Below are 25,703 nucleotides of genomic sequence, written 5' to 3'. Positions count from 1 at the left end.
CTCCTGAGGGCTTCTTTACAGGAAGGGCAGGGGATAGACCTGGATAAAGATGACATGAAATTCTGTGGAGTACGGAAGAAGACACTGAATGTAATGCACACGTCATGAGCAAAGAAAATACAACAAATCTAAGAAAATATATTTCAGAAATGTAAAGTTTGGCTTTTGAATTATCTTCCCTCAAAATGATACTTTGACACAAGTACTTTTTGCTTTCCTAACATTCAAAGACGAGACAGTTGAAACAAACCTCATCTTCAGTAAAGACACCTCAAAAATCTGTGGGTAAAGGTAATCAACAAATTTTATGCAGATTGAGAGTCAAACCCCAAGAATGCTTCAATGAATGAATAAGGCATAAGGAAAACTATCAATGGAAGATAGTATAAGTTTATCCCAAAACATTATTACACATCTCCAGCCAGCAGATTGCTAAACATAGGAGAAGAACTTTTTCTTTCTTTTTCCCCCAGCAATTTCTTAAGATGCTCCCATAATGCATTTTAAGAGTCCAGAGACACATTCCTATTACTAAGTTTTTAACAATCCCACAAGAAATTTAGGTCAGAAAGCAAAAAAAAAAGTCTGAACATACTTGTAATATGAGGCAGATTTCTGTTTTACTGAACAAGTATCATTAATATTGCTACCACTTGATGCATATTATATTCCACTCAGACTCAAAAAGTTTTTTGCCCCAAATCTCTGTAATTAAATGTATCATGTCAAACATGCACATATTCATAAGCTCCTTTTTGTACTTGACCATGAAATCTTAGGGATTCTGTATAGCCCCCCCAGTAAATAGTAAAAGATCTTAACTCTGGGTCTTGTTATATGGGTCATGAATAATACTAGAAAGAAGTGCTGTGTCTCAAAATTGGACAACAACAAACAAGGGAGCTACAGAAGAGGGATAACAAACACAATAGACCAAAAGAGAAAAACATACATCCAAGGCACTATGTCACTGTCCTACTTCATTTATAAAAGAGTTGGCTAGTAATGAGCATTAATTTAGTTTACATTTTTTAATGGTATGACATTATTCTAGACATACATCTTCAAAACAGAGTAGTGGCACATTGGCTACTTTTGCTACATTTACATCCAGTCCTAATTCTAAAATTAGCTAAAAAGCAAAACCATTTAGGAAAGATATGAAACTCAAATAAGACACACAAAATGAAAAACTGTTTTTGTCATATGGCTTACCCAAAAAGAAGAGGGAAATCATCATAAACAGGTCCATTTTCATCTTGACTCTCTGTAAATGTTTAATGTGAAAAAATGTGATAATTAACGTTTCTATACTCTTATGCTTAAGGAGTCATTACAATCAGCCTTTGTTTGCTACAGAGTTGGCAGCACAGACCTGCTGCATTTGAGAAGGGAATGTTTTAGGGTCATTTAACATTATATCACTCTTGGTGATCCAAAAGCTGCTATAATTCTGCCAAAGAGTATAGAGGGTTTCCCAGTCAAGTTTCATCCTGATTTTGATTATTGTTTATCTCTAGTCCATGTCTGAATAGTTGTAGTAAAATAGAGGAAGTTTTACTCCTGAATTTGAGGTCAGCTTGTAATGAACCATGGTTTCAATCGCATGAACAGCTGCTTCTTTTATAAGCAAAAAGGGTTCACTTACAGTTCAGGGTAACACAGTAATAATTTAAGGAACAAGGAAGCTTCTATTCATTTCTTTATTTTTTATATGGTTTTGAAACATTTTGACATCTGAGTGCCTATAGTGGACTTGTCTGAATAGAATGGAATATTGACACTATTCTGCTTTACAAAAAAATTAACAAAGTGAATTTTAAAACCAGAAATACAGTAGAACTATCAATCACCATATAAAAGCTTTTTTCACTGAGAACTTCATTTTTCATAGCAAGAAAAACTATTATTGATCTTCTAAAACTTTGTAACTCAAGTAAAAAGGGACATAGTAAATCAGATATGCTCTCTGAAGACCAGACCAAAAATATCTGGAAATTACAAGAAACCAAAAGGGGAAAACATCCCAAAACCAAGACATAATTAAAGTCAGTGGGACATAACATTTCTTATGATTAACCAAGATCTCTCATCAGAAATAAAGAGGCTGGTGGTTTTTTTCCTTATCTAATTTGCAAATATCCTTCTGGATGAGCAGGAATAATTTTTACAGATTACAGAAACTAAATAGAAGATTAACAATGAATTTTTCTTTGTTGTCTACTGCTCACTTCTCCAATAAAACGCACTGTCAGGCAGACACTGGAGTAAGCCATTGTCCCAACTCACAGCTGTTCTGAAGAGAACTTTACTAGTTCTTCTTTCTAACCTTACAAAAGATTTGACCCTCTCTGCTCCAGCCACTATGACTTCAATTCAGCTTGCACTTTTTCAAGTTATTCCATACCTGTGCAACGCTGTTCAATGAATCTTTTCCTTACCTACAGCAACCAAAAAGGTGAAGAAAATCTGGTGCTTTTACTTTACCTGATGCATTTCATCACTCAGCCATGGATCCTTTTTACCAGTGTTATTTTATTGATACAGCAAATGCCTTGATTTCCACCTGTCCTTTTAAACAAGATTTAACTTGCCAATACCAGCACACTCACTCACACCAGGCTTGCCCACTTAGGGGCATCTGTTTAAATGTATCCAATTGTTTTGCAATGCACTTCAATTTATGTTCTCTTCTCTCTTTAGCAAGCAGCCATCATCAAGTTAGGAATATGATTTCACAATTTACTAAAGGTTTACTAGAATTTAGTGGTGGTGGGATTGGCTTCTTTGTAATGCATTTTAGCATGGTGTTAGCAAGGTGAATCCAAATCCAAGACTCAAACTTTTATTTACCTAGGAGAAAAAGCTGTGCCAACTTCCAACTCACCTGAAGGATGACTATCAGAAGGAATTGTAAAACCTAAACTCAGTCCTAAATGGTTCTGTGTCCTGAATTTAGAAGTAAATTGCTTCCTTACCACTCGGCAAATACTTAGCTGTTCACAGCAGAACTAGCTGATAGAGAGAGAATCCCAGGAGCAAAACTATGAGAACATTGAATGTACAAAAGGGTACATGACTTTCACACTGCGCCTTTAGTCCTCATGGTTCCTTCTCTGATAACTCAAACAGGCTCTTGGCTCCTTTCTGAAGTGGCTGAGGTAGGGATGAGCTAATTCAGGATTTTATGTGACCTAATTCAGAAAACACGCAACTATTTCACTTCAGTGTACACTGCTCTGCAGGAATTTTTATTCGTGTCTATGTATCTCTAAGGCTTTGGAACTTGGAAACTTACATTTCTGAAACCTGCTGCTCTCCACATGTCCTCCTTCCTCCCTAACATTTGCTGTAATTCACCTGTTTACCAGATGAAATAGTAACTGATTGGTCAGGGTACACTAACCTCAGATTCCTTCTTGGGCTGGCCATTTTTAAAATGTCACAGCAGAACAGTAGGACACAGTTCCTGCCTTACACTCAATGGCACTACACACCACAAGGAATAAATAGCATGATGAAAGCAATCTTTCCACATCCCCTATCTGAGCAACAATTCTTGCCAATTCTTGGAGCACTAAATCCAGCACAGTGGATTTATACAAGTTCCATATTTGAAATCTTATTTTTAAATTCATTTTTGATGGAGAATGAGTCTTATGGCATCTTGATGTTTCTAACTCACACCATTGCTTCTTTTCATGCCCAATTAGATTTGTTCCCATTATTCTTCTTCCTAGCCTCACATTTTTCTATTTTTGATACTTCCTAAAGTAAGGATGACTTCCTGAAGCAGAAGCATGACCAACAAAGCAATGCTGCTCATCATGCTCTTTCACCAGTTCATACTATGCGTTACCATTTTTTTTTCCCTTTCTCACTATGCCAAACTGAAATTTCTTGGTAAGGTAGATGTTCCAACCCACTGCTCTGTACATACCCTGTTATTTAAAATTTAGCTTTGGGATTCTTGGCTTGAACTTAAAGCAATATGTACTTACATAGATTTGCCCTCCTTAAACTACAAGCCATACTAATATTCATTTATGTAGCAAGTTTTTAGCCTGTTAATTCTTAATCTCTTTTGGTAGTTAAAGTAGAGATGTTTTACTTTGTCAGCCTTGAACACACAAAACCTAAATCTAAACCTAGGGTCAACCCCTAAAGAAGTGATTAATAAACAATTATAAACCAAACAAGAGGGAAGAAAGCAGTAAAAAAATTTATTATTGAAATGGGCCTACTTTGTAGTGGGAAACACAATAGCCTGCATTTGTAAGGTTGCTAAACAAAATAAGATAAAATTGCATCTCTGGTAAAGGCACATTAGGTGCAGACTCCTTGAAAGACTTGGTAAGATTTAGGCACATGTTTTTCTTAAGTCTTTCAAAGTCTTCCTGAGAACTTTATTAAAAAACTATTCTGCCACATCTCCCAGCAGTAATACAAACCCTTCTACCTCTGTGTTCCCATCAAGAGATAAATTCAAGATAAATTAGGGGGTGTACCAGGGCCCAAGCCTGAATTCTGGGGAAAAAAAAAAAAATCACATTTTATGTGATTCTGCTTCCTTTTTAAGTATATTACCTGTACTTCAGGAGGTCATTGCTTTTAGACACCAAGACCATGCCCTCTAAAATGTTCAGTTCTCATATATGTCAATTTCCAATATTCTGAAAAGGAGAAATACAGAAAAGACATTTTAGATGAGATCTGTTAAGTATATCTAACATTTTAATTCATAAAACATCTGTTTATTTCTCAATTATAAACAGCATACTATAAGCAGGCAAAAAAAATCCTTGTGATCCAAAGCACAGTTTAGTGACTTTTTTTATTTCCATTTGTATCATTCTGCATTTTTGTACTAGGTTCAATACTCATGAGCCTGTAATAATTCCTGCTAATACAGCTCAACTGGCAAACAAAAACACCTTTGCGAGTAGTTCCCTAATTAACTAATTGTAGCTGTTAAAAAAACAGGGAATCTACCGCTTTACTAGGTACTTTATTTCATTGAGGTGTTTGTAATGGCAAGTCATTCGCTAAAATCATTGCAGTCACACTTAAAACAGTATTAAGACTCATCACTCTTTCTTCTTTTCCTCTCTTAGCTATTAAGTTTACTACTGTCTTTAGTTCTTCTACTTTCATTACCATTTACTTTTCATATTAACAGTACTTGGATTTAGCATTTCTCTGAAGGTCTGCTCTTGCTAAGATAGCACTGAGGTAGTTACCTGTTGTTTTGAGGCTGCAATTTGCAATCAGGATAAGGAGTCATGCAGTGGGATAAAGCGAGTAATCCCAAAGAACCAGAATGCAAGCTGATCAAAGCATGGGATACTGTTGGTGGGTTAGTCATACAAAGCAACATGGCAGATTGCTATTACAAGTAACCAGAATAAAACACATGTGAAATTTCAGGTTCAAAAATGGTGAAAAGGGACACTATACTGTGAGCTCTGCTGATGGAATTTAGAAAGCTTCACTGTGTCCTGCTCTCAAAGCACAAAGCACATGACAGGGTATCAAGCAGAAGATGCACTTATGTGTCAGAGCAGGGAGAGATTTTTTACTAATCATAGCACTTTAAACAATATTTAAAGACAGAATACAATCCCAGAGGAAAGCCAGCAGTGCTGAGATGTAAGGGTGAAAAGGAAACTTGAATAGTGTTCTGTGTGTATAATAAGAAAGAGCGTCAAGCATGGCACTTCCACGTCATGCCAAACATGGATTCCTCTGGATTTTAAAAAAATGGACAACAAATATATACCCACATAAAAGAATGAGTGTTTTAATCATTTACAAAGGTGTACGCTTAAAAAAGGTGCTGAAGTCTCAAACTTATTGCAGTGAGTGAAATAATAACTCTTGTGCACAGGGTTTGCTTTCTAACATCAGAGGTTTCCATCCTAGTTACAGCTACCGTTTGTGTTAAACCAAGGTCACAGCAGCTCCCTGACTTTCTGAGTTTAAATCCATAGAAGAGTTAACAAAAGTTACATCAGCCTAGCTTGTGGTACCTTCAGTGACACTGGCTAGTTCTATAGAAAACTATATAAAACCAAGCAAACAAACAAACAAACAATCAGGCAACAAAACTTCCAAGTATTAGAGAGGTTAGTTTTCTTACTGGACCAGTGTGAACATGCAGACCACTCTTGGTCCAGTATAAACATTTTTTCAGTCAGAAGGTGTTTTATTTATATGCCCCACTAAAGAAGAGTTTCCTTTATACAGATAGGACTGCAGCATGCACACGTAAATGTTTGCATATGCACAAAAGAATGTGACTCACTCATGGAAATCCCATCAAACTGTAAAGGTTTATGAATGAAATCCAAAGGCTACACAGAATACCATCAATGATGAGCTATTTTATAAACTGGGAAATAACAACAAGATTTAAAAAACCCTGTAATCTGTAGCCAGAGACACACTAATGTAAAACAGATTGCTTCTTGAATTGTATGCTTGATAGAACCGCTCTGAAACTTTCTCTTCATAGATCCGTTCACAAACTATGCTCAAAGTATTACAGCAATTGCCAGTATGCCATTGTGCAGCTATTACATTTAAAACAAACAAACAAAAACTCCTAAAACAAACAACCTTCCCTCCCCCCCTTCTTCCCCCCAAACTAACAGCAACAAAACACCAACACTATACCAGAGGTACTGTTATTGCCATACTTCGCCCTCCTAACATGTCTAATACCACAAAACTGTAAACTATGAGCAAAAGATGACAGTTTAGCTTCTGTGGATACACTCAGGTTATCCAGACCCAGTTTTCTGCCAACATATTTGAGTCAGTATTGTGTAAATTCAAGTATTGTCCCATCACTCTGATCTGTTTTAGAAATACAAAATTACTAAAGCAGGAGTCAGCTACAACCGTCTTTAGGGTTGTAAAGTTACATAAGGAGGAATAGAGACACTTGGTGTAACTGAATACTAGCTAAAATAAATGGCAAGCTGCTTTGTTTAAACAGGTCAAATCCCATGGTCAGCAGTCAGAAAAAAAATCAGAGTGAAGATAATGGGATTCCTCCCTAGACAATTGTAGCAAATTGGCCCTGTGATAATGAGAAGAAATTAATTCTGTAATTTCAAAGATTTGAAGCAGATTAGAACAACCAGGACATGGTTTTCCACTTCCATCTTAATGTATGTCTGACTGCATTATATTTAGAGGATAACTGTTTCTTCAAAGTTATGGGAAAACATGACAACATTCATGCCTGTTTCAGTCACTAGTAAAATTACTTCATTCTACATTGTTTACTGGATCACAATGATCATATCCTTCTTTTGACCCCAAACCTTGAAAAAATACCACAGACTGCTAAAATACTTACAGTAAAAACATCAATCTAATCTTTCTACTCGAGCAAAACAGTATGCTCTATCAGGAATGAAAAACTGGTTTCACTGAGGCTCACTTGACATAGGAATGAACCCACTGAGTATGTAAGGTAAAGACAAAGGGTGTTAAAATAGGAGTGAAATGTTGCAAGGAACGTTTCCCCTTAATGAATTACTGGGAGATTTGTAGCAGGCCAGCCAGGGTAAGTCTTTCAGCATGTGTATCCAGAAGTGTCATGGACTTGCTGCACTATATCGTTGCTGCCCTTTCCATGAACTGGGCAGTTTCCTTTCACCAGTTTATTTTCACTTCTATTCTGGCAGCTGTCTACAGCAGTAGGCATTTATCTTAAATAATTTGCTACTTGTTGAAGAATTCATGGAAGGTGGGAGGAGAGGGAAATAGCCATTCTTGGTGCACCATGTCATAACTGATTAAAAAAAAAAAATCAATATAGATTAAACAGATTTCCCACAGATTTCCCCCCTCACTTCAGAGGAAATCTTACACATATAGGTACCTTCCCCCTCCCCCAAACAAAACACTACTAGAACTTGCTGAATTTAACTTGCCAATTATTCAAAGTAGCAAAATTTGTGGCAGCTGTGCTTTCACTTAAATAATTCAACGTATGCTCCTACCAATTAAAAAAAAAGACTCAGTGGTAAGTGCAATAAAAATTAAAGTTGGTAATAAAAAAAAAGTGAGTGTTTTCATATTATTAACCTTTTTCAATAACAGGGCAGACCCTTTGATGCAAACTACCTCTTCCTATGTTTGACAACTAACCTCAAGAGCAGAGTTTCTGGGAAAAAAAGATTGGGCAGTGGAAATCCAAAAGGTAAAAGCATAATTTAATGGGGAATGTTACTAAAATGTACTTTATATTAGCTTAATCTCTGTGTCATGAGCAAAATTATCATTTGCTCAGTTAGTAGTGTACTGTGGAAGAAAGAAAAAAATGCCATTGTTAAGTGCCACTGGTAATATAAAGGGCTAATCCAAAAAATAAAAGAAAAAAAGAGAAAAGTAAATATTTTCATTCTCCTTATTGGATACAGTTATGGGAGACTGGCAAAGTATATTGCAATGTACTTCCAAAGAGTTTGGTAATTTTTATTAAACGGGAGCAAAAGCAAAATGGGAAACAGTGAAAGTCAAATCATATTCTTGTGTTGCATATATGAAACCCAAGGGAGCAACTGGTATTTCAAGCACTGGTTACTACCAATGATTTGACGAAAGACCAGTAGCTGTAAAACTTTAATGCTTTTCTAGGCTTTACACAAATTCTGTGAAGTCAGAAGTTCACTGCAGCAGGTGAAAATCCAAGCAAGCCTCCCTAGTCCTCATTTTCTCTCATTTGAATGCAACAGTTTACACTGCAAGTTTGCATGCTGTAGCCCCACAACAAAGCAAGCAAACTGTAATTTGCTATTTAGAGTAACCCATCTTTTCAGACAAGCTAGCACTAAACTAAAACATTTTTCAGTTACAGAGACAACAAAAATTCATTTGCATTAACACATCCATTATATTTCTATTATATTTCCATTCTACTATCCCAGAAAAGTTTCAAAGGCAGAAAAACAACAGACAATGTTGAAAAACAAAATATTTTCCTTTCACCATAAAGTCTGAGTAACAACTAAATGGCATTCTTCAAACAGAGATTAACAATGTTGAACCAGATGTTCTCCGTTTCACAAGTGTTTATGCCTCAAAAGTACCCAAGACAGATATCCTTTGGAAAATCCTACATCCAGAGTCCAAATTCAAGCTTAAACAAAACAAAATCAAGTGGAACCAACACCCTCTCCCCTCTGCAGTATGTGACACTTCCTCACTCTGAACGTATCACTGAAAACTGATAGAAAAATTAGTTTTAAAAGTTATGCGTGCACATGCTTACACAAAGTGGGTTAGAGAGGCGTTATAATCAGAACCTTGACCATAATGCCCTGATTCATCTAACATTTCAGAAAAAAATTAGCTTCAGCTATGAGAGTCTGTCTCCTTGAAGTTGTCCAATACTGAATGAACAGCTTTGACTCCAGTTAAAATCAAAACCAGACAGATTTTCTTCACTTCTAGTCTGTTAGGAGTTGGTTGAAATTTTCATGAGAATATGAATTTCCATAAGGTTTGAATTTCAAAGAGCAGACATCTTATAAGAATTGCTAACCTTGAAATATTTCCCTTGGAATCTTATGGCATGTGGATGCCCTTTCATCTGTGCCCATTTTTTTCAATGTAACCTTAAATTACACTGGGCCTAAACTTCTTTACTCAGTACTTTCAGGAAGCATCAATGAGAGTGCCATTTGTATTTCTCCCTGTATAGAGACTTACAAAACTATTCAAATTTTTAATTCAAATTTAAATTAAAACCTAGCTGTTTAATTTGCATGCATGGAGGAAGGGTCTCAGATCTGCTACAGTGATGTTTACATAGGAGAGATAATCTAAAGTGAAATGGATATCAGTACTGTTACAAACTGATTGTCAAAAAAAAATTGACATAGGAACCAGTCATGTCCAGAATCTGCTTGGCTGACCAGAAGCATAGAATCATAGAGTCATTTTGCACTACAAAAATCTCTTTTCAACTGCCCATAATTTCATGACTCTCCTTTATCTGAACATTCATGTTCCTCTTGCTGGATGTGGGACTGTCTTCTGAAGAGCTGCTGTGTGACTGTACCACTGCTCCCTGGAACAAGAATGCCTTTGCCCCATCAATACATTCAGATGATAATGGCCAGCACTAGAATGCTTAAGAACAAGGGCTTAAGACTTGGCTTGGGGGACCACTGTGTCACACTTGCATGAAGTCATCTTGGACACTAGGGTGAGGAGCAGTGGATAGGGAAAGAAAACAAAAAGGTTTAATCAGACCTCAGCAAAAGGTTTCTTGTCTGCAGACGATTTCATGTCTTCTTCAAGGAGTTAGACAGCAAGCTATAGGGGCTTGGCAGTCCAAAAGCTGTGACATAAGTTCCTGTGGGATCAGCTGTACGAAATGGCATCTTGTGCAAACACATAGATTTTGTTCACAAACAAGCAATCTTTGTATCCAGTTTTTACTGAATACAAACACCCAATAACAGCCAAAATCTTTTAAATCATAAGCAACAACTTTTCTTTTCCCTGATGAATCAGGCCTAAACACCTCAGACTGGAGTCACAAACTTAGCAGAAACCCTTGCACCAACTTCCCTTCACTTTTGTCATACTTCACAAGATGAGGGAGTATCCTCTTCACACTGTAGAGCTGCTGTGAAAACAAAATGTCTTAAGACATTAGCTAAGCATTCCAGAAGGTACCCTTGGGAAAACTCAATATATATATATCACAAATTAAGAAGAAGATTTAACCTCAAACTATAAACAGCAGCATACTCTAATTAAATGGAGGAGGAGCTCAACTGCAAGCAGCTACAAAAAGAGTCAGTCTGTCCAAAATATCTGTTCAATCATGGCCACTATTAGGCCAAACATTTATAGATTTCTTCCCTTTCATGTTTTGCTTCCTGTATTAGCTGATGATAAAAAACATTTTGTCACTACTTAGCTGGGCAAAGAGACAAAGCCAAAACCCAAAAAGCTGTTGCATGGTTTATTTACTTAAAAAAACATGTTTTCATTGTAATATGAACAAGGCTCAATAACTACATTCTGGGAATTAAAGATTCAAACTCAGTGTTCTTAATTTGTATTTTTCCATAGAGCCAATCCTTTCAGAGATGCTGCATGGTCTAGTGATGGTCAGAGGAGAAGACTGGGAGCCTTTAGGATACTGGGTACTAATCCAAATTCACAGCACTGACTCATAGTCTGGGACAAGTCACTTGACCTCCTATGCCTCAAACAGTCCGGTTGGAAAATACAAAAAGAAAAGCAGCAGCCCTGAATGAGAAACAGTTATTATGACTAAGATCAACTCCTGGATAAATCCAACATCAAATAAAATGTGTTTTCCATATGGAAGCTGCTTTCCTAAAGTGGAATAAAAGGTAAATGCCTGTCAATTATAATGATCTGAGAGGCAAGTGGGGAGAAAAGCAGCTCTGCGACACATCAACAGGAAAGACTCAGCTAGGAATGAAGGACACTTCTGGAGGTGCAGAGACAGGAGAGGTGGAAAGCAGTCAGGCATCTGGCAGCAGCAAAGGTGAAGCCATGATTTGAGGAGGTCAGAGACAGCAATGTGTCTGAGTTGGAGAAGGTCACTTATCCAATATTGCAGCTGTAAGATGAAAGAATGCAAGTGGAGATTTTTCAGAGATCACAGATGCAAGAACATCTAAAAGGTGGACTGTTTGAAAGTGCCACTGATAGATACGATGAATCCATCTTCTCAGGCCAATTTCTCAGCTCTTGAGTCTACCTTTTCCTTGTTCTCTCTCGCACTTCTCTAAGCAGCCATCCCTGTTTCCCAGTTTCCATCCCATTTGCATTCAAGCAAGCCTGCTCCAAGCACTCCAAGTCTGTGTGAGGAGATAACCATCTCCCAAAGTAAGGGTAGAAGATGGCATTTCCTCTGTTCTACTTTGCCTGAGTTGTGCTTTCTGTGCATTTTTGTGACAGCCATTCCATTAAAATACAGTGTTACTGAAAAAGCTTATTTCCTATATTAACAGAACAGCTGAGGTTCATTCCCTAGTGGTATTTACATGAGGCTCATGTGAGAAGGAATAAAAGAGAAAGCTAATAAAACAGATGAATTTTAAGGAATTAATACCTTATAGAAGCACATGGAATCCAAACTGCAAAAGAAGCAAGTACAGCATCATTTGACCTTGGAATAGATACTGATCTCCAGCATGTCCACAAAGTTTCAGATTCACCAGGTGAGATCTCTTTATTTCAGAGAAAACAAAAAAACTACAAAAAGTTCAGATGTCCCTGACATAGGCTGAACCGTCAGTCAGTGACAGTAGGAAATTGTGAACCAAGGGAAAGACATAGCCTGAGAGGCAGCCATCTATAGATTGCACAGTGAACAGCTTGAAGAAAGACATTTATTTCCTTGGACTGACTTTACAAAGACAAAACAAATTATGGCAGCAATGTATGAACAGTACTCTCCAGTTCAAGCTGGAAACATGCCATCAGAAAGTCCACTACTTCCACAGCTCCTGTGGAAATTGGTAAAGCTTGTTCAAAGCATTAAAAACAAACACATGCAGAACTTGAGTTTAAAGAACTGGCCATGTCAGAAACTGCAGCAGTGGATGTTTCACCAGCATTGTCATTACAATGAAGTAGTGAATCCTCTTGAGTTTTTACTGGAGTGGGATAACATCCTTGGGCCCAGGACAAGCCAGCGGCAGTTCTGGCATACCAATGTGGAGACAAACAAACCAGCAAGGAGGTCTCTGTACTGTGTGGCCTTGGGCAGGTCCACAGGGTACAGAAATGCACCCTGAAAGTTTCCTACAATAGAACATTTTCCAAAATACTGTGGTGAAAACTATCAATAGCACTGAGTCTTTTACAGGCTGTGAAGCCGGTACTGACAGTTTCTCACTTCTATCTAGCCAGGAGAATATCTAAGCTAAAAAAAATGCTTTTAGCAGTTATAGTAAAAGCAATTTGAAGAAGAATGGGGAAAGAGAGGGTAACAGCTGAGCAACTGTCTGAGAGGAGGCAGTCCTAAAGGCTTAGGCAACCTATAGTCTTGCAGTTAGCAAACAATACAAAAAATTAGACCTGCTAAGCACAACTTTGCCAGGTACCTGATCTGATGATGATGAGGATATGAAACGTATGTTAACGTATGTCTAGCCTGCTGTCAGTAACTCTCCTTTGACAGGAAAAAGTGAAAATAGTTCAAAACAAAGATCTCTCTTGACAGTATCCTTAGCAGGATGTCAAAGTACTTGAGAATCCCAGTGCAGACAAAAACCAAGACAAAATTCTTGTTGGAATACTTACAACTAGCATTCTCATTTATTCCCTGTTTTTTTCATAAACTACTTCTTTGCCATTCACAAGTATGCTGCTGTGTATTTCAACACTCCTGTTAAGGCAATTACAGACAAACACTTGGGCAAGTCATAGAAGTAATATCTCACCGCTCCAGCGGACCAATGGTAAAACTGGAATTCTTGCAGCCACAGTCTCTTTGCCCAAACTAGTGCAAGGCTTAACCATACTGACTTAGAGTTGGGACTGCAGTTTACCACTTCCCTCTTCCCTTCTGGGAAGGCACCTTACTACCAAATTAACTTCAGACTTCTGAGCAGTCAGAGGATCAGGTTCCCACACCTTTGATCTGATTTCTGTTAACACGGTAAAGACATATACTAGTGCATAGGCCAGGTCTCTCTGCTGTCAGTGCCAGTCTCAGATTCTGTTGTTCAGCTCTTAATTTAAGTGACTTCACTTTAAACTCCATGTCAGCCCCCAGAAGACCAGTAAATCTAGCAATTAACCAAAGTAACCATGCATTTATGAAGTAAAAAGGTAACACTAATATTTAGTCTTAAAGGGCACTATTTGAAAAAGAAGTTCAAAGCGCCTACTGCATTGTATAGATAAGACCAGGAACCACTGAATTAGTAATTGTTCAACCACTCTGGGAAAAAATGTACAATTTTTCCACCATTGTCATCCAAAAATATTTTAAATGTTTATATGTCAAGTTTAAACAGAACGTTTCTGAAATCACCTTAATGGTTTTTCAGTATTACTTAACTTGCAAGCAGAGCCAAAAGGATAAAATACCACTGAAAATTCTCTTTCCTAAATATGTGCAAAAGGACCAGTAAGAGGTTAGTATCTGAAACCAGCTTTTTATTTCAGGTTTTCAAGTCAACATTTAAAGTCTCCAGAATCTTGATAAAAACTGACACCATATTAGGTGCTTAAATCAACAAACCCCAGAATTTCAGCATTCTCAAAGCAGGCAACATGCTTTCTTTGTGTGCTGATCATGAGTAACCTAAATGAAGTTATTGACACAATTACAATTCATAGCAAATCTTAGTAAATGTCATATTTGTAAAAACAAACAACAAATTATAATTAACTAGAAAACCAAGTAATCTAAGCTTTAATGAGCAATACAATTCTTATGCCTGCCTTTCTCCCATCCTGGACTTATTTCCATTCACTAAATAATCTGATCTCTCCAATTAAGAGCAGTCTGAATAGAAAAATGTACTGCATTTATCACCACTATTATTCTACTTCAGTCAAAACAATATGAGATGAATGCAGTCTAATTTATGAATGGTACTAGACGAGTCTGACCTTTTTCACATAGCTTTAGTAATTAATCTCAGTGACTATCATTTTTTTTGCTATTCATAGCCACACAGAACTGAGATGACCTAGAGGAAGAAACATCTAATAAAAAAAGTGAGTTGTACTTTTTTTAGGATTTTGATTTCCTCAGTCTAATTCTAAAATACATTAAGTGAACTGTATTGCAATTACTACACATTTAGAAGAAGTGATGATGAAAGCAGGAGACCTATTTAGCTCTCACCTGTTAGAACCCACCACAATGAATTAGATCCTGAACATCTATTTGTGCAAGAGATATCTGTAAGTAGATAAATACTGTTCCATTACCTCACTAAAGTTGACTAAAAGAAATGATACAATGAACAATATAGTGTTGCATTAACATTATTAGTGTTGCAGCCTGGTTTCAGGAGAATATTTTTCAGTAAAACTCATGTTCCTAAATGGAAAAAGAAAACTGTGTTTAAAATCACTGGCCATATTCAGAATAGAAGAAAAGTAGCCTATCCTTCCTAGCCTTTCAGCTGCTATACCAGCCCCAACAACTGTAATCAGTGAAGGGCCACCTCATCTTTAGTTGATTCTATCTTCAGCTGGAAACTTACACAGGACTCTGGTCTAAACTGCACCTTGGAAAAGCAAACCAACCAACCAAATAACCACCATCCCCCCTGAAATTCTCCTCAGCTCACAAGTTATACAGCAGTTTAGGAAGGCCATCCATATGTTGTACCTCCTCTAGACAGAGCTCTCACAGAAATGACAGAAGGCTTGGTTGGTGTAAAGCCATCTCTGAAGCCAGTCTGTATCACAGTTTCTGAGGTCACTTGCTGACCATGTTATAGAAGGCTGCCCAGATGTGATGAGGCGACTTCCCTACCACCAACCCACCTCCGGAAATGCTGGAAGACAGGGCAGGAGAGCTCTCAGAAGATGGTCTTCCTCACCTAGATCTAAAATCTTGAAAGCTTGTTGTACTGCTCTGTGATTTTTACCCAGCATAAGGGGACTGAGGAAAGACTTACATGCATATATATAAATTAGGTTATAATCAAAACTTCCGAGTAGGTTTGTGGCTCATGCTGAAAACCACTGATGCATTACATAAAGCTTCCTGCCAGCACTAGCAGGAAGCTATTGCCACAGAAATATGTGGCTTGTATTCTGGCTTGTATTCTGGAAATGCTACTTCGGTTTCCCTGGCTTTTTCCATGACAGCCTGCAAGCAGGAAGAGAGCTTATGCCTGCTGCAGCAGAGTTAGCCCATGAGTTAAGTGTCACCAATCCCCAGAACTGGTGCCCTTGGTCAGGATGCTGCAGTAGAACTGCCCAAGACAACCAACATTTGCAACTATCAGACAAGATATGCAATGCACTCTCTTACAATGTGTATTTTTTCCATTTAGCAGACACAAACCTGCAGAAAAAGGAAGGAGATAGGGTAGTGATCCTAGTAGTAATCACAGCTTGCATCACAAGCTCAATCACAATCTCAGCTGCAAGTATGGGCTTAGCAGCACAGCTGGTGAACTCTTGCAGATGTCCACTAAATGTGACATTTCCTCACTCTCTTTGCTGTTCACGATTGCTAATTTCTTCTCTATGTTCTATCTGTTCTTTGCTCAGTAATGCAAGGATACTAATGAATTATTTCAAGCAATTAAGTTACTCCCTCTGCCAAAAGAATGTGCATCATACAGAGACTAAGTTTTATCAAGAATCTGTAATTATTTTGCTTTTCTTAAATGAGAAGTTCCTAGAGTGTTATAATCAAATTATAACCCTCCCATATGAGGTCTCAGGTCTTATACAGCATCCATAAAAGTGCAAAAATTCAAAATTATTGTAATGTAAAAATCAGAAAATATATGTGATACTGAAAAATGTATTTCAGATAACCTCCTATTGGGTTTGGAGGTTTCTTGTTTGTTTTTTACAGATGGAGAGCCTTGAATTACAACTTATGAACTGTCAGGGACAACAGCCTAAAGTTACTTATTATTCCAAATTGAAGTCTGGGAAAAAAAAAAAAAAAGTTGCTTCTTCCTGATAGATTGAGACTCCAGACCTACTAGGAGGAAGAAGAGAGTATGCATAAGGAATTCCTTTTCATGGAAAAGAAGCTGAATTTATTAGAGGCTCTTCAGTTTCTGGTAAGTTTCCACATTTAAAAAATAGTTTTGCACAAACTGGTTTTGTCCACACATTTTTATACTCTAGGAAGTAGGTGAAAATTGCATTGACTGATTTTTAATTCCTACCAGTCTTATACTTCACATAGGCTTGTAAAACCTTCTCAACTCAAGACTATATCATGAGATGACATAGATTCAAACTTTAAACAAATACATAAAGCCATGACCCATTTGTTTTGATATTCTGCAATGTTCCAGACAGGGAGAAAAGCCATCACTGAAACCATGAGACATACAAGACTTCACAATTTATTAAGAAGATTAGCTGGGTTTAGTTCATGCAGTAATGATTAGTCACTGAATATGTGTTGGTTTGAAAGCCTAAAAGGTCAGGGATCAAGGAATTATTTGGCTTAATTGTGTTTAGGGTTTTTTGTCCTTTAAATAGTTAAAAGGCTTTTTTAAGTCGAGCAGAACTTTGCAAACGTGGAACTCCAAGTATATTCCACACAGAACAACAAATGCACCTTAAATATACCATGTTTTTTCACTTTTGGATTATATTTGTGGAACTGCCTGCTGTGAAATGACAAAGTTCATGGTTCATCTGAACTTTTGAACTCAAGTGAGTATTTGACACAGCAAAACAATCTAAATGAACCTAACACAAAGTTTTCATAGTTTAAACCTAGCTTTCAGGCCTTTGTCTGGGGCAATTGGGTAGGAAAGTTCTTTATTGATGTTGTAAAAACTACCAGTTTAATAACAGGCAGAGAGAGTGGAGCGATCAGTGGAAAGAGCACCTTAGCATTTCTGAAATAGTGCTGGTTTGGTAGTTCATTGAACTTTACCTGACCCCATTACGAAGGCTTCCCCAGGACAAGTTGTAGCTGCATTTGTGACAAGACTGAAGCTTCCTATCTTATTTGAAATAGGCTCCAGGGTTGGGAGTTCACAGATAAAGTTAGTTTAAAAAAAAAAAAAAACCAAACTCTGCACACATGAGTTCACTTGGCTCCTTGCACTGCTATTTCATTTTCATGTTTAGGCTGTTTCTTTTTATTATGGAGAAGCAGAGATACTTTTTCCAAAAGGAAAAGGCTTGTTACCTTCATTCCTGATACATTCCAGCAAAAGCCTTTTAAAAACTGGGAAAATACAGTGCATTTAAGATTCCTATGCTGATGCTCCTCCTAAATCTTGGCCTGCATGCTTGTGACTACTACCATCCCTTCTTAATGTTATTAGAAATTCTACAGCAGTCTCAATTCATGCTTTATCAGTTTTAGACCTATCAACCAACAAAACCTGGAAAATATTTTGAGGCTTTTAAAATTATTAAGACCCTGCAAGATTTTCTGTACTTCAAGTTCACAAGCAGTTTCATAACACACTGGTGCATATGAATGACAAAGATTTCTGACCGCATAAGAAATGTTTACTACGTACTACATAGGGTTCAAATGAGCCTTACAATATCCAAAGAAGAGTGATAAATTCCTGCAACTGTTCAGTCCTGTATAAATTCCCTGTGAAAATAATCATACTACACAAAGCCCTGTAAGGCTGGAGTCACTCATTACTTCCATCCAAAAGAATGAGGAAAAGCAGCCCAGAGATTACTTACAAAGAGCAGCTGTAGCAATCACTAAACATCTTACAGTTAATATCACCTCTCTGTTGCAGCTCACTAACACAGTTGTATGTTTTTATTCAGCTGAACTATGACAGGAAGAGAGATTCAAGATTTAGAAAATTCTGAAGCAATTTCATGACAGTTTGCATTACTAACTTTCTTTTCTAACTAAGTCTTCCAAATTTACCATTTAACTCCAAAGCCTGCTTGTACAGCTCTGTTTCTAGCCCTTCCACTGCATTTGCGGGCAAGCCTTAGGTCCAAGATATCTGCTCTTTTTTTTCTATTCACGCAAGAGCTGAGCATTCAGCAGGAATGAGGAAAGGAAATACCTATCTCGCTGCATATTAAAAAAAAAAAAAGGGGCGGGGGGGGGGGGGGGGGAAGTGAGAGAAGGGTGGGGAAGCCGGGCTGGCTCTGCCGGGGCGGGCAGGCGCGGCGGGTCCCACCCGGACGGCGGGGAAGGCGCAGCCCCAGCCGGGCGTTCCCGTTCCCGGCTCCGGCGCGTGGCCCCGCCGGGGGCTTCCCTTTCCCCGTAAATCCCCCACGCGTTACCCTCCGCAGTCCCGCTCCGCTCCTGGCCAGGCAATCAGCAGGTTACACAGATGCAGATAACCATGAGGAAGAGCCTCAGCTGTCTCCCAAAGCCGACTGCGGCCCCGCTTCGTCCCAAGCAGCCAAACGCAGGGATGCCCTGATGTACCTGCGAGTCACGGTCCCGGCATCCTCTCACGGCACTCGCAAAGGCTCCAAACCCGCCGGGCTTTGGCAAGGGCCGGCCCGCGGGGCACCGGCTGAGCAGCAGCGGGGGGAAGGCAGCGCCGAAACGAGCCCGTCAGCGGGGACGGGACGGGACGGGACCGCCAGCCCCGGGACCCGCTCCGGCCGCCCCTGCACGCCCCGAGCCCGGCGCTGGAGAGGCCTGAGCAGAGTCACCTGGAAAAGATTGTGCCACCTGCGCCTTGAAACCAGCCCTCCCTCCTAACCAGGGTGATGGCTGAGGATCCTTTTAATCATTATTTACTTATTTTCTTTTTCAGAACACGCCTGCGCTCCTAAAATATATGAAGTAGCTGACAGTGAGTCACTGATGAAGGGCAACACTGAGCTGAAATTCCATACAGGGATGTGATCTAAAGCAATAACATTTTGTACACACCACTAATTATATTCTTACCAGAGATCAGAAAAATAATCACCTAAATCATCACTTGATCAATTCTATATATTCTCCATGAAGTATCTAAATTGACCCCCCAGATGCTCTATGAATTAAACTTCTGAACTTTCCAAGAGATAAAGTTGAGTTTCTCCATTGCCCTGCCCAATTGTTGAACACCCCAAGCATTCCCTGCCAAGAACCACAAACCCTCCCAAGCCTGGACCCCAGGTGCAGTATGCACACCCTGCAATTGCACCATCACAGATTTACCCCACGGTTTTCAAGCTGCTGCCAGAGGCTCTGCTAAGTGAGTCTTGCTGGGCATAGCTTTCCAGTCAAGCATTTTGGCATGCAAAAAGGAGAATTTCTTTTCATCTCGAATATAGGGGAGTGATTGTGCTGCTTCCTGCCCCTCTCTGAACTGGGGGAGTGGCTGCTGGCATCCATTTTGTGACCCAGAGAGAAAGTTAGCTCTGGTGTCTGGAATGATAACAGATAGGAAAGATTTTGTTGCCAGCACCCCTGAGGCTGCTGTTACCTTCACAATGACAGGTGTGGATGACCAATATGTGTTTAATCCCTCAGATCCCCATGCCTTTCTTCTGGGAAGTTCAGAACAGTATATCAAACCCATTCCCCCACCCAAGTGCTGAATCCTCTGTGAGACTTAGGAAGTTGACCCTTGCTCTGTAGACCCTGCGAGTGCCCCTGCTCTCCCATTTCTTTCTAATTTGTTGTAGGACTTGTACTGGCAACCTATTACAGAAGCATCAATCAAATCAGCTCCTAAAATGGTTTGTCAGACTGCTGCGTTGATTCATGCATTTTTAAGAGATTTGGAGGGAGAAAGTTAGAAGCAAACAGTGCCACTGAAATTGGATGGGACCGATTTTATTAATTCTGAACTAAGCAGAAGCAAAGTAGCTAATGAGTGAAGAGTACAGTGCTTGGAACTATGCAGCGAATGCCACAGGCTTTTAAAAAGTCTGTTTAGACATGACATCTTTAATCAAACAGAATCTCCCTGCTTGATGCTGAAGAAAGTTGGGTAGCAAGGCAATTCAAGATAGCCAGTAGATCACGCAGAAGTTAATATTTCCATTTATGGACTGTTGTGTGTACAAGTTTTGTACTAGTGTTATTAATTGTTCTTCTACAGGCAACTCTGCAGGCCTAGCAATGAGGCATAATAAATGCAAAGCAGAAAGAGTTCCTGAGTCCATGCCCCAAAGAGCTATACCACTAAATAAAAGAGCACAAATTATAACAGAGCTTTACAAAAGAACACCAGAACAATACTCATCAGCTTGAGGAGCAGGCGTCTCAGGACCCCAGCAGTCTGTTGTTGGCAATTTTTTTGTAGGCATTGTATCTAAGGGCAATGAAGATAAATAGGTTGCATTTCTTTAGAAGTTCTCAATGGAGCTTCTGCCAAATATATCGATGAAAGCACTCCAGTGCTCTTTTGAAAATGTAACAAGTGGAAAATAGACACTGGCATCATTAACAGGTTAAAAATAGGAGTCAACCTTTAGATGCTGAATGAGAAGATTATATAAACTATGAAACTCCTAAAAGAAGAATCACTTCTGCTGACTTAGACTATGGAGAGAACGATTGTGAGACAGGTGAATAAAATAACAGTCTAGGAAAACAATATTTTAGCTATCCTGCTGAGCAGAAATTCATGGGGAAGAACTGAATTTGTGAACACCAGAAAAAAAAAGACATGTTAGAAGCTGATATGAGTGGGTGAGAGTTTCAAAGGTTTTATCTGTGTAGGCATCTAGAGGTCACAGATGAGGAAAAATCTGTAAGTTAAATATAGCACCATGGTCAACACTAATTTGAGCATGTGGTGTTGTGCAGACAAATGGGTGAGGGTTTATTACATGGAACTCAGCTGGTGCATGTGGTCTGTAGACCAGTTCCTTGGACCAGACTCCAGCTGTGATCATCTCTTTGGCAGCTAATCGCAATGATTTGTTCTTCAGACTGTATGTTGCCCTGGGCATTTATTTCTTCTCTACCAGTTTTGAACTATTTCAGGCAGTAGTAGAAGTTAAAATGTTAACACAGGTAGAAATACAGTCTTGGCACTGAAATAGTTCAAGTCTATAAACTCCAGGGCAAAGACTATTATGTTTTATAACCATAACGATGTTTTTATGGCTAGGATTTGAAAGAATGTGTGTTAGGTCTGTGCTCAGATTTGTCTGAAATACAAAACTCTGAAAAATATTGTGTGGAAGCTAATTATTTGGTTCCTCCCACTGATCTCATTGCACTTCTCTAATCACCAATTACACCTTTTATTCAGTTAGGTTTGATGTAAGTGAATCATGCTCTAAGTCAATCATTCTAAAGTACAGGATCAATACATTAAGAGAGATGTAAAGAAATGCACTAAAACCATCCACAGTTACCACTGTAACTACAAAGATGTATTTTTCATACATTTAAACCAAAGTAAATCTACTGTTTCTGGTATTTCCTGTGGTGCTTTTATGTAATCAGTACCAGCTGTATTGTTAATACAGTTCACAGCAATGTAGATTTCCAGCTCAAATAATTGACAGCTTTCTCCACTGACCTCACCCTCTATAGAGGCACCATCTCTAAAACACTTTCCACAGACACAATCCTACTGTTTGCATACTCTTAGCTCCTGCCTCTTGTTACTGTACTGTCAAGTTACATTTGGGTCTCTGTTCATCCATTGTTCTTCTGAAGTGTTAGAAAATTAATGGGGTGATGTTGCTAAAGTATTATGAAATATTTTCTTGGTCATCCTGACATCCACTGTAAGACCATGATTTTTGCAGAGCATCCTTTTTATTTAATATTCATACTTTTTTGTCACTAACTGTCCTTCCTCTGTCACTACCTAACACTGCTCTTGCATAACAATCTTGATAAAAACTCAGGGATCTTTATGGGTTACTAAGTTTCTGGTGAGATGATCATTGACTTTAGCCAATTTCTGGTCTCCTTTACTGATTTTGTTCTGTTTTCCACTTTCTTAATTCTCTCAGGAGTATGGTTACTCTCTTAAGGACATATTCTGTAGGCCAGGGTCTGCCCTCCAAATGAATTTTCAATGGAAAAGGTACCACTGGAGTCTCTTCAAAACCTCTATTTGTGGTATCAGCCCTGCCCTTGCTGTGACCATACTGCTCTGATGTGCTCTCAGATAGAACTCTTAAGAATAGATGAGGTAGCACAAATAGTTTCTCTGCCTGATCATTTGGCAAAGATTTCACACAAGATGATCTTGCATCTTTTATCTGTACTGGTACAACTGCCTACCCCAACTTATTTGTAGCAGTAGCTTTTCTTTTAGGGCCTTTGGCTTATACATTTTATCTGTTTCACATTTCTCTATCTTACCATGTTTGTTTTCAAATCTGTGTACAATCTTCAGAAGCTGTCATTAAAAGCAGCTAGTACCAAACATTGTTAACTGCTGCCTCCTTTTGCAATGAGCCATGCTGTGCTGCCTCTGGATCTATTGCCCCAATAAACATCACATCTGTGACCTCAGCTCATTCTCTTCTATGGACTTCTGTGTTTCTCTCTTGGGAAGCACATTTTTTGCAGAGGGGTTTTCTTTACCTTTTGAACACAGTTTATCATAGTTTACAGTGTGCTGGCGGGTTTGCTTTTAATGGAATGATTTGTGCTCCATTACTTTCACCTTTTGTATTCATACTCCAATCAAATTAATTTAGGGGTTACTGTTTAGCATAATCATCCACCTGGCCTTTCTATCAGATATCACCCAAACCCTTCTTTAATTGATGAGAACACCTTATCTGACCTAAACCCTGAATTGGACCTCTTAGTATTTAGTATTTAACCTTATCAAATTAGATTGTACCTTATAGAGTAGTTGATGACACAGAGTTTTCAATGGTTTTTTTCTACATAGTGGAAAAATAAGTTCTATTTTAAGAGGTCTATTTCAAAAGATTGTCACAAAATCAAACTTTATCCTACATCTCTCAAAAAGGAAAAAAAAACCCAGAAAAAAACCCTCCAAATCCTTCTGTGAACTGACCTGTGAAAGCTATACTGTTCATAGGTATCATTGCTTTTCATGTAACAGAATCCACTTTGATCCATGGATTCTAAGCTGTCTTGGCACAACTGAAGAAGGACTTTGTTGTGAAATTAGTGCCTGAAATACAGATTATGTTATGCAGTTGGATGAACATCTTGCCTTACAACCTATGCAGTGTTGCTTAAAGGTAGCAGGAGTACATTACGGCATTACCTAGGAACTGCTACTTGAACTTTTGCAAACTTCCACTGAAGCAAGTGGAAGTAATGTAATCACTTGAGTAATGTAAGCAGAACTCATTACCAAATGAATGTTTTCAACAGATCTGTATGCAGACCTCACAAAAGACTGACTATTGTAACACTTTTCAATAAATGTCCATCGAAAACTTTACATATTTTGCTGCTGAATTTGCTGCTTAATTTCTGAAACTTTCTGTTTAGTGTTTTAACATTTTTAGTCTATCCAAAAAGTAAACAAAGGAAGAGGTGAAGGTGTTTCACAGACACAATTGCTTCAGGCAACTGTCAAATGTAAAATTCAGTGGAAAACTTCAGCATGTCACTAGTTTAACTCAGTTGAGGAATGCTGCAAAAACAGGTGTTGTCTGACACAAGCAATAATTATCTTTCACCTTGATGGATGTTAGTTTAATCTGTTTTTTACATGGTAGCTAGGTCTCAGCTGGGTTAATGCCAGAAAGCAGATGAGATGTTTTGCGTAGTTTGTGTATGACAATTTCCCAGACTCTTTTTACTCCCCTTTTTTATTTATTGTATGGAACAGTTTTAATAGTCTCAGTGGTTTATCCATTAGATTAAGCTCTAGATTTATTTTATTTTACACTATCAATTTAATTGTAAGCGAGCTTACAATTAAACTGCTGGCTATTGAATACTTCACTGAAAGAAAAGAGACTAATGAACAGAATATGCTCCTAAAATATAGATGGTTACCTATGCGATATTAACAAAGCATAATGGCTTAAAGAACAAGATTAAGGGAACAAACTTAAGAAAAACTAGCAAAAAACCCCTGACTTCTTGTCATTCCGTTGCATGCATTCAAACTGGAAAATAAAAACCTGTAAGTTCTACCTTTAATCTAAAATACTTTATTACTTTCTAGTATCCAGTACTTATATCACATCCTTCCTCATATTAAGTCACTCCAAACTAGATTACACCCTTCCTATAGCCTTGGGCAGAATTTCTAGCCCTGTGGGCATGGAAATAGACTGTAAACCATGCTAACATTGAACTTGGCACACAATGTCAGGGATTCTCTTTGCATTAGCAGTGTTTTAACAGTTTCTTAAAGGTGTTAGGCAATATATGCAGCAAGTTAAGCAAAAGGCATGTAGGGCCTCCTGATTTGGCAATGTTTTCTACAAAGCTTAAATTAACAGATACGTGGTACACTACCCCAATGGAAGATTCTTCGTGGTATTTTTCGTTTGTATACACACATGGTGTTGAAACCATTCCAAACTAATGTACATACTAGTCACTGGTGACTTCTATCAGAACATATACAAGTAAACTTCCACCAGTTCCTGCTGTTAAGTTTGCTCTTAATAGCTCTTGCCTGACACAGAACTTCAGCATGACAGGAACGTTATGCACTGAAAATGGTGGGTTAATACTAACAGCATTGGTTTCCTCTGAGCACACCCCACTGTGCAGAACAGCCAATGGTTTAAGTACATTCCTTGGCCTATGTATGCTTCTCTCCACTGTCTGCATCTAAGAGTCTCATTTATTTCATCTTATGACAACAACCATTACTCTTATGTTATGGTATTAGGCTAAAACAATAGGAAAATACTGTTTCAAAAGGACAACTCATAGCAGGATTAAAAGACATGACTGCCTGAAGACCTGTGTTGAAAGCAGATTGTGTTCTGCAGAGCTTTCAGATACACAGGGGGAAATTGCCTCAAAGTCATATTTCTGAAAGAGACTATTAAAAAGGATTTCTTAGCCCCCATGAAAGCAAAGCACTAAAGGAACATGGAGACTTTCTATTAAGAGTTACCAGTAAATCTGAATGCTCCAGGCTGGTGGTAAATTTTGT

At 38.4% G+C, this 25,703-nt stretch overlaps 1 long non-coding RNA gene across 1 annotated transcript; it reads right to left on the bottom strand.

Annotated features, from left to right (window-relative positions):
* Positions 1-1,211: 1,211 nt before the first annotated feature.
* Positions 1,212-19,368, bottom strand: LOC125329106. The gene is made up of 3 exons (XR_007205042.1): positions 19,106-19,368; positions 4,588-4,673; positions 1,212-1,267 (listed from the first exon to the last, which is right to left on the bottom strand). It is a non-coding gene; the product is annotated as an uncharacterized LOC125329106 (long non-coding RNA).
* Positions 19,369-25,703: the final 6,335 nt, after the last annotated feature.

Source organism: Corvus hawaiiensis, chromosome 8 (genome assembly GCF_020740725.1).
Source record: "Corvus hawaiiensis isolate bCorHaw1 chromosome 8, bCorHaw1.pri.cur, whole genome shotgun sequence".
Classification (NCBI taxonomy): Eukaryota; Metazoa; Chordata; class Aves; order Passeriformes; family Corvidae; genus Corvus; species Corvus hawaiiensis.
This window is presented reverse-complemented; position numbering and strand designations above follow the sequence as displayed.